Genomic DNA, 10,380 nt, shown 5'->3' with positions numbered 1-10,380 from the left:
AAATAAATCGCCAAAGTCTAAGATACTTCCTCACTCAGAAGAAGCTCTCAAAGAAACAAATGCGCTAAGCAAATTTATTATCTATGTTTCATTTCCAAATCCTTCATACATCTAGAACTAAGAGTGTGGTAGCAAATGCCCTATCATGGCGACCTCCAGTGAATGCAATCACAACTATTTACCATAACAAGTTCATGGATTTACCCAAAATGTATACAAATGATTCCGACTTCTCAACCATATGGGATCAACTTAACTCACGTCAGTCGATTACACCTTACTCAATTCGAGATGGCTATTTCTATCATCATCAAGCAATTTGTGTAGCATTACCATTGCGACACAAGGTAATGGATGAAGCACATGCATCCCCATAAGCTGGACATAGGGGTATTCTGCCCACTACTCAAGCATTGGAAAGATATTTCTTTTGGCCCACTCTTAGAGCTGACATTGAAAGATATGTCCACGAGTGCAAGATATGCCAAAAAGTAAAGTATGACATGCATAAGCCACCTAGTCTACTGAAGCCATTGCCTATTCCCAATGAGCCTTGGGAAAGTATAGCCATGGACCTTATCATGGAGCTTCCTCACACACAAGCAGGAAACGATGCAATCTGGACTATCATTGATAGGTTCAATAAGAAAGCTCACTTTATACATGCGCGAAAGACAATCAAAGCTGATCATATGGCTAAGCTATTCATTGCTCATATTTCTAAGCATCGTGGCATGCCTAAGTCCATTATAAGTGATCGAGACCCCCGCATGACCAGCCTCTTTTGGCAAGCTCTCTTCGAGAACCTCGGGACTCGGTTAAAGTTTTCATCCTCTTATCATCCTCAAACGGATGGGCAGAGCAAAAATGCTAATTCTACTGTTCTGGACCTTTTGGAAAGCATTTACCTTTAGTAGAGTTTGCATACAATAATACGGCGCGCTCTAGTACTGGTAAGGCACCCTTTGAGATCATCTATGGTAAGCCTCATTTACCACCCATTCTTCTTACTAAGGATAAGATCTTTGCAGTAGATGAGTTTCTTAGAGACATTGATATAGCTTTCACTCAAGTAAAATCTGATATCCAAAGGATACAAGAGAAGCATAAACGTGAAGCTGATCAGCATCGTCGTAAGTTAGATCTCAAGTTGGGACAGTATGTTCTTCTTAAGTTTGAGAAGGCTCACTTGAAGAAGTAGAAAGGTCAAAAGGGTAAAGTGGTTAAGCTTTCCAATCACTATTATGGCCCTTTCAAGATCACGGATAAGATAAACTCACTTTATGACGGAGAGAGAACTACAAGACTTTTCAAATCTTCTTAAGGACTATGTATCCCCTCTACAGTTGAGGTCAACTATTTAGAAGCAAAAGGGATGTCACTAAATTGATTGCTTATTACGCATTCTCTATTTAAAAATTTTATGTCAATAAATTAATGACTCGCTTTTCTTTAAGTGTTGACAATGATCTAGCATGGCCATGAGACCATTTAGAGACCAGTATTCCTAGTGCATCACCTAATGGGCTGATCAGAGCACTGTGACGAGAATATTTGCTACAAGCAGTACAAGTTATGAAGGGGAAAAGAAGTGTCTGCCAAGTGTAAGAGTGTACACAAGAACCAAGGAGTTACACATAAATGAAGATGGACTAAGTTCTAAGAAGAGGAAGTGCATTAGCATTGTGTATATGTATTTATGTGTGCATCCAGGGACGCCTGGGAATGTTTACTTGTGTGTAATGAGAATTGCATTCATTTGGGGTCATTCTCTCCCTTACAAGTCAAGATTTAAGGTCTTTTCTTTCATTAAGAAAGACGAGAGAGATAATTCTCTCACTGAGAAAGACGAGAGACATGATCCTCTGGAAGTGAGGAGAGAAGTGATTTTCTCTTTCTAAGGTCTAAAATGACACAAGCTTTTGTGTGAAAGTCAATCTTAAGGTTGAGGCCCAATGCAATTTAATGAACTCTCCTTAAGGTGGTTGCATGGACCACAAGCTAAGAGTACAGTTTGAGAAGCTTTTTTTTTTAAAGACATGGTGAATCCATTTTTAAAATATCTCACGACAAAAAGACGATCTCTAAAAACAACCCGCAAGGGTTATCAAAAACAACAAGATCTGCAACTTTTGTGTTGGACGTTTTTTCATCCAAGAAACATAGAGAAAGATATCTCAAAATTGGTGTTGCAGAGTAGGTCCTGGAACAACCACATCTTGCATGAAGATCAACTCAAGTCTCTCTCCAAGAAGAGAAGCTCTTGAAAGCCTATAAAAGAGGAGGCTCTCCTTGGGTGTGAGAGAGGTGAAGGAAGCATCACTTTGCATGCATCCAAGAGCAGAAGAGAAGGTGCAAGTGTTGCGAAAGCTCTACTGAAATCAAGTGCTGTGGAAGCTCCGCTGATTCAAGCTCCAAGAGGAGAAGAGAAGGCGCAAGTGCTGTAGAAGCTCTACTGAAATCAAGTTCCAAGAGGAGAAGAGAAGGTGCAAGTGCTGCAAAAGCTCTGCTGAAATCAAGCACCAAGAGGAGAGCCCTACACATATTGTGTAGAAGAGAAGGAGACTCAAGAAGGATCAAAAGGTGCCAACTTCCAAGTTGTGCAATTGTTAGCCGGTTGTATACTGTGCAAGGAACTGTGATCTTGTTTCCAAGATCTATAAGTAAGAACTGGTTTATGTATAATGGAGGATCTTGCTCCTTGTCAATATTATAACTCCACAAGGCGGGGACTCTCTCTCTCTCTATATATATATATATATATATATTCTTTCTTTTCTCTCATATGTTCTCTCTCTGTGCCAGAATGATATTCTCCATATATATTTTAAGTTTAAAAGAAAGTCAAGTGTGTATCTCGGATCTTATAACATAAATGGTGCTCAAGTCCATGCCTCTAATGCCAAAAAAATGCCCAAATGGTAGCCAATGACTTTCCCAAGCATGGAGCAAAGAGTAATGAGTCGTAGGTGATCTAGAACAAGTAGAATAAGAGCTAGAAATGCAAGTGCGAATAGCATGGTCAATTCCTATAGGGTTAGGGACTACTACTAATAGTGTGAGCCATAATGAAGCACTTGCCAATGCTCAAACACTCCCCTAAAAGGCCTCAAACAACTCTAGAAGTGAAATCTCAGTGGGATTGATGTATACCTCTGTGTGTGGCTACCATGAAAGCTTTAAGCAAGCTCTTCTTCCTAGGCTAAACGCAATGTTGAATAAGCTCTTCAAATTCTTAGTCTAATACCACTTGAAAGGTGGAGAAGGAGTGGAACCACAAGTAAAAGTAAGAGAGAAGAAAGAGCTATTGAGGTTCAAGCAAGAGGGCACAAAACCGTGTATAGGAACTCCAATAATCACAATGTGTGACGTACCTTCCCTTATTCTATATAAAGAATAATGAATAAAGAAAAAATGATATTTAGTCGCTACCTACAATAATGTATAGGTATGCAAGCAACAAGTACAAGTAAATGTAGGTAGCTAGGCACAGGCAGCCTTTAGTCTGCGATAGTTCTTGACCCAACTCTCTTCTTTGTTGCATCTCCTATAGTAGAGATCATTAGGACTTTGCTAGCTTTTGGTGTTGCTTTGATAGCTTTCTCTTACACATCCCAATCTATCTTTTTCTTTTCTTTGGCACTTATAATGGCCAAGACTTGAGTGTCTTCTCTACAATCTTCCACTATAATGCAGTTTGAGCAATCATATCCTACATGCTATTCCAGCTCCTGTTTCTGACCTATAGACTTCTCCTCTTTGTACGACACCTCTAATATCTCAAACTTCCTTAGTTCTCTACTTGAGTTGTTGGCAAATGGATTACCCCTTTGTGATTTCTTCATGATGGATTTTGAATAGAAATTTTGCTTCTAACACTGGTGGTTATTGTTGAGACCATGAAGTGCTCTTGTCAGTTGCATTTCTTGGCTAATTTCATGTCCACATCTCTTTCTCAATCCTATGGTGTACCCATAACTCACAGTTCGATCTTGACATATATCCCTTCCTATAAGAGTGGTGATAAGGTCCTCTTGCCCTCTACTATGCATTATCCCATGTTCTTGGTTGGTCATTTTTTCATTGTTTTTGTGGTCAATCCTATCTAGCAAACCCTTTAAATTCTCTCAATGGTATCATCTAAGGTATAATTTTATTTATAGCTACTACTTATGGTATTGGTTGCATCCTGATATTCCAAAAATTTGGATTATACCAACATTCTTTTGTCTCATATCTAATATTCTAATAAATAATGCAAGATTTCAAATTTCGTTGAGTATTCACTATCCCATATCTATCAATTGCATTTTACTTTTTTTCTCCAGCCTCCTTTCCAAGGCTGTCTTTCTCTCTTTGTCTTTTCCTTTTCTCCGATTCCTAAAGGATTCTCTGTCTTTCCTTGACTTATTTTTATATCTTCTTTATCTTTTTTTCTCTCTCTTTTAGTATTCAAATCACTTGACTTACTATTAGATTCTGATGTTGAGGAACAATCCTCATCATGACTGGTGTCACCTATATCATAATGTTCAAATTCTGAGTCTAAAGACTCATTACTAGCTTTCTTTTTAGAGTTGCTTTTTCCAAGTCTTTTTTCCACCCTCTAGGTAGCATCAACAAGCATATCTATTATGCTACAAACATGCAACTCAATGTTAGTTATAACACTTGCTATTATCTTATCTAGACCCTTCACAAGATAGGAACTATGTAGTTCCACTGACAGTCTATCCACAACATCCAATCTATTCAGCAATTTCTTAAAGCTCTATGCATAATATTGCATGAGTATACGCTTCTCTTTAATTTTTAAAAATTTATTTGCAACATTTTTGTTGTTTTGGCATTTCAAAACATGCTTAAGAATGCAATTTTTGAGTATATCATAGGTAGGAAAATGAAGAAAACTATGCATACTATACCAACCCATAGCTTTCCCCTTGAAATTAATAGCAAATTATTGAAGTTAAACTTGATCCCATACGTATTGTTGAAAGCACTGTCAATCCACCTTGTTTCAAACTAGGCTATGTGATAATCTAGATCTTCCTTATTTTTGGCTAGAAGCTTAGAGGCTTGTACCCTTAGGATTAACCGATGGTTTTTGAGCCATTGTAAGCTGCTTCTCTCTCTCTCTCTCTCTCTCTCTCTCTCTCTCTCTCTCTCTCTCTCTCTCTCAAATTATATATTTCCTCCCTCTCTCTTAAATTATATATTTCCTCCCTCTCTCTCCCTCTCTCTCTCTTTCTCTCTCTCTCTCTCTAAGTTAAAAACTATATCAAAAAAGGTTTAATTTTAAAAAGACTATTCTCTTTCCTCTTTCTCTCTCTCTCTCTCTCTCTCTCTCTCTCTCTCTCTCTCTCTCTCTCTCTCTCTCTCTCTCTCTCTCTCCTCTATTTATTTTTTAAGTTTTTTATCTCTCTCTATGTATCTTTTCTTTTCTCTCTATTTTTCTCTTTCCTCACTTCCCCTTTCTCTCCCCCTATTTCCTCTATGTCTCTCTCTCCAAGTCAAAAACTATAAAAAAAGATTTAATTAAAAAACACTATTCTCTTTTTTCTTTTCCCCCCTCTCTCCCTCTTTTCCTTCTTCTTCTTATTCTCTCTCTCTCTCTCTCCTCTTTTCTCCTTTTTTTCTCTCTTTTAAAATTCATCATTTCTCTTTTCTTTTTCTTCTTCTTCTTCTTCTTCTTCTTCTCAAAGTGTGTGAAAAACTATGTCCAAAAAACTTTAAATAAAAATAACTTTTTAAATATTTAATTAAAATTAAAATTAAAAATTTTAAACTAATTGAGAAAGAGAGAGAGAGAGAGAGAGAGAAACGTTTGATTTAAAAATAAGTTTGATTTAATTAAAGAGGAGAGAGAGTGAGTGAGAGAGAGTGAGAGAGAGAGAGAGAGAGAGAGAGAGAGAGTAAGCCCTACACATGAGAGAGAGGGGGGAGGAGGGGGGAATTTAATTAAAAAAGGGAGGGGGAAGAGAAAGGGAGAGATTACTTGTGAGAGAGAGGGGAGGATGTTTTAATTTAAAAAAGGAGAGAGAGAGAGAGAGAGAGAGAGAGAGAGAGAGAGAGAGAGAGAGAGAGCCTAGGCCCTACATATGGGAGGGATTAATTTAAAAAGGTTTAAAAAGGGAGGGGAAAGAGAAAATGAGAGATTACACATAAGAGAGAGGGGAAGGGGTTTAATTTAAAAAAAGAGAGGTTTAGAAAAAGGGGTAAGTTCTGGAAACCCTTTAGAGGTTCGGGGCTTTGCGAACCTACAATCAAAATAATATAGTAGTAAGATAAAGAGAGTCTCCAGATGCTATGATTTTGTTGGGGTTTTATATGTGCACAATGTATAGTTTCTTATATGCAAAGCATATCATCGTTTTTTTTTTTAATGTGAAGCGAGCAAGGCGTAGTCTCATGAGATTTGCAAGCCTAGAAAGTTATATTATGATGGATTTTACTAGCCCATATGTTTTTGTATTTATTTTAGAAGGGCATTATACATGTATTAACTATTGATCTTCTTTTACTTCATAGACACACTTTTAATACCTTATTTTATGTAGATCATTGTTAATAGCATGTGCATGCAAGCCAATGTTTATTGAAGGCAAACTTAATAAAGCACTCTTATGGGTATGACATAAATGACTTCTAATATGAAAGTGCACTCTCTTCGTCCTTGTGTATGGAGGAGAACTCCAATAATGTGGAGCTAACTGTTAGATGATGCACTTTTGATATGAGTGAGTACAAGTAAAGGTCACTACCATTCTCATATTTCATGTGAGTCACAAGTAAAAGTGGCTCCATTACAACTCATAATGTTAACATTCATATGTCTAGTAAGAGTGAGTAAAAGTGCCTCCATTATGGCTCATGATGTCAACATTCATATGCCTAGTAAGGTTGGCATAGTATTGACACCAACTTGGAAAAGTGAGTAGTTTTGACCCATAGTGTTGACACTAGTTGCACAGTTTTGATCAATTGTTGTTGTTGACTTCTAAGAAATTTGTATTGTAAAGACAAAGATATTTAGTACATGTCTACCTTATCCCTTTGCTTACATAATTTATGATTTAACTACTCAAGCTAATAGGGCATTTTTTTCTAGATAAAAATAATTACAATATATTGATGCCATGCATTTGGGTAGTTAGAGGACTTTTTTTAATCTCATCAAATGACCTTCATCACTTTTTATATTCATTATCACTATTACAACAAGGGAGGTGCCATAGCACATGAATGACAAGTTGTGTGATCACTCTTGCAACCACACACACACACTCACTCTTTTGAAGAAAAATATTAGTCAAGTTTATTTATTGAGCTTTTTTTAACAAGTTATAAAATACATTTTTCAACTACTATCTTTAATGTAGAGAGTGTTCATAAGCCACATTAACATATCAACCACATAGATCCTTCCCATTGTTACAATATTGAATTGCAAGAAGAAAGATAGTAGTTAGAGGAATTTTGAGATTAGCATTCCTCTCCACAATATAGAAATGGAATGTGCTATGCATAACATGTGAATCGCATGTTGTGTGGTAATGCTTGGAGCTACATATACACACTTCGAAGAAAATCATCATTTGAATTTGTTTTTGAGTATTTCTTTGCAAATTAATGAATCACTTTTTTCAGTTGATGTGTTTGATAGTCAGGAGTGTTTATAATGTCCAGAGTGGTATGATTCAAAAACTTACTCACTATCAAAATACACAAAGGCTTCCCATTATGACAAGCTTGAATCTCAAGAAGATAGCTTCTTTTTGTTAGTTCATATTTACAAGATTTATAAAACAATTTAGGTCCAAAAGATGAGATTTGAAATTTTTGCTACTGACATTGGTAGTTAGAAGTACATGATTCCCTTTGCACACATAAGTTATGAGTGCACAACAAACAACCATCATGCATCCTTCTCATCAATGCATATGGTAAAATACATATTGGGAGTCTAGCATTTCTAGGCCCCCATAAATACTTAGTTAATCCCCAGTCCAATGAGTGTCCATGCTATTCAACACAAAGTTGTCTCCAAAATTGCTTTTCACCATCAACACCATGCCAACGTTGAAAAGGAAAATATATTATGAAAAAAGATTACCACTTGGTAAATGGCACGATCAAATCCCTCAATATCTAGGTAGATCCTTGAAAGGTACCAAATACACATTTTATTGCTTTAGTAAGGCCATTAGAGTGTCCTTATTCTACCAATATCAAGTGCATGTTAGGTTGTCTATAAAGCGAGTTACATGGATGAACTTTGGATCACTTTTTGGGTTTGCACATTAATAATAGTGGAACTTTATAGATTCCTTTAACATGTTTTACGGATCCACCCTTAGATGCAAAAAAGTAAATGAAGATTAATAAATATATGCAAACATAGGAACTCCTCAACCCTCATATGTTTATTCAATTTATTTTTCCCAATGTACATTCAACATCCCAAAACCATTTAACATTGCACACTATTTCCTCCCATTTGTCATCCTAACTTCCTCAAAAACTAGCTTCACTCGTAGCTTCCTCCATTGTTTACAAAGTAAAGGTTGTGATAAAATACAAAATTTCATGTTTTCTTGCACATCATAGGTGAAGCCAAGGTCTATGAGCACTTCACTCCTATTGCTAAGCATTCGTCCCAAAGAAGGCGCCCTAATGATTCCTCCCATCCACAACTACCTTGTCCATCTGCAATACTTATTCTCTTAAGTTTATCTTCAATTTAAAAACACCCACCTCTCATGAAAAGGTATTCTCTTTGTGTACAAACTTTGGAAAAAACAATTATTTTTAGGGCCTCAACCAATTGTTCTTCTTTCATACTTATTCCCCATAAATTGCCAAAAAAATTTCACCTTAGGCTTCTAATTTGCATCACTTTTACTAGTTTGACAATTAAACCTTTGCCTAGCTTCTTTTCTTTCCAATTTAAGAGGTGTCACTTTGATAGCTTCCAAACCATTATTTTATGTGAATTTATTTGTACACTTGCTTGCTATCACATGTTAGCTAAGCTTGTAGATATTGAACTATCTTTGTAAATAACATGCCTCCTCAAATGCATGCAGATTGATATCATGCTTGATCGATTGATGGGCTATGCATACTCAAAGCTCGCATGCATAAATAAGGTCACCCCATATATACTAAAATTCCAATGAAATGGAAATGAAAACCAAGCTTGGTGGGCTTCAATGTAGTGTTAGCCCACACGAGGAGTATCATATCTACATTATAATTTAGCCACAACATAGGCTTTACCATTCTATATAGAGATATGCATACATTTACAACATTAATTGGTACATAAAAGAATAGTTTGAAGTATAAAGCTCTACAAGTAATGATATTTCAATATTTTAGCAAACATGTTTCTCTAACATGAATTTGAGACAACACAAACAACCTCCATGTATGCACATGTTTATAGAAACATATGTGTGTATGCACATATGAAAGGACATACATATGTTGATGAATAAGACTCAAAATTTTTCAAAGAGCATGGACATTAGAAATGTCATAAACATGTGTCGTGTTGTTTCTTTTGAAGGCAAGCGTACTTGTGGCCTCGACAATGCCTTATGGCTCTTTATTTTGGTACGAGCACATCCTTCTAATCCTTGTCATTTATTCCCTTCATGGCATGCAACTATATATGATCTTCCTCTTCTCATATGACTTTGCAAAGTTCTAGCTCTATACATGTTCTATTAAATTCTAATGTACTAGCCAAAGGCACCTTGGCCCCTCTATCTCTTGTCTAGAAATGTAGTGTTGGTATTTTACTTATCTTAGGTCTTTTCTTTCACCCTTATGCTCATTTAATTCATTAACATTATGCCACTATTGAAGATTCACCCATTATTGTTATATGCATGTAGATGCTCCATTGAGCATTAATAAATTTTCTTGTACTAGCCTAGCAGGTCCTAGAGGAAACATTGAGAAAAGGCATCATTCTAAAGCTCTTTTAAATATCCATTTAAACCAACTAACTTGCAGGTTCCTTAAGAGCATGGCTACAAGGGTGGCATTTCCATAAAAAGTGCCATTGCTCAAACACTCTTTGTGGAAGTTAGTCTTACTAGAGCCTAATATCTTAACCAAATTTTGCTATTTATATCTTTCTTAATTGTGGGTTTAACCAATTCTTGCTCTCTATATCTCTCTCAATTGTGAGAATGAGACAACCTCAAAGACTAGTGTATGGAGTCCACACAAGGTAGGTACTTGAGGTACAAACTTAAGCCCTCTTTCTTTGAGTGATATAAGCATTTCAAATACCTTCATTCACAACTCATGCAATGGTGCGCAGATCGGACGCAGATAGCTCACGTGGTGAATCCCGGAAGGTCC

This window comes from Lygodium microphyllum, chromosome 14 (assembly GCF_053477565.2).
Source record: "Lygodium microphyllum isolate KBCC chromosome 14, Lygodium_microphyllum_v1.1.10, whole genome shotgun sequence".
Taxonomy (NCBI): domain Eukaryota; kingdom Viridiplantae; phylum Streptophyta; class Polypodiopsida; order Schizaeales; family Lygodiaceae; genus Lygodium; species Lygodium microphyllum.
Note: the sequence above shows the minus strand (reverse complement) of the source record.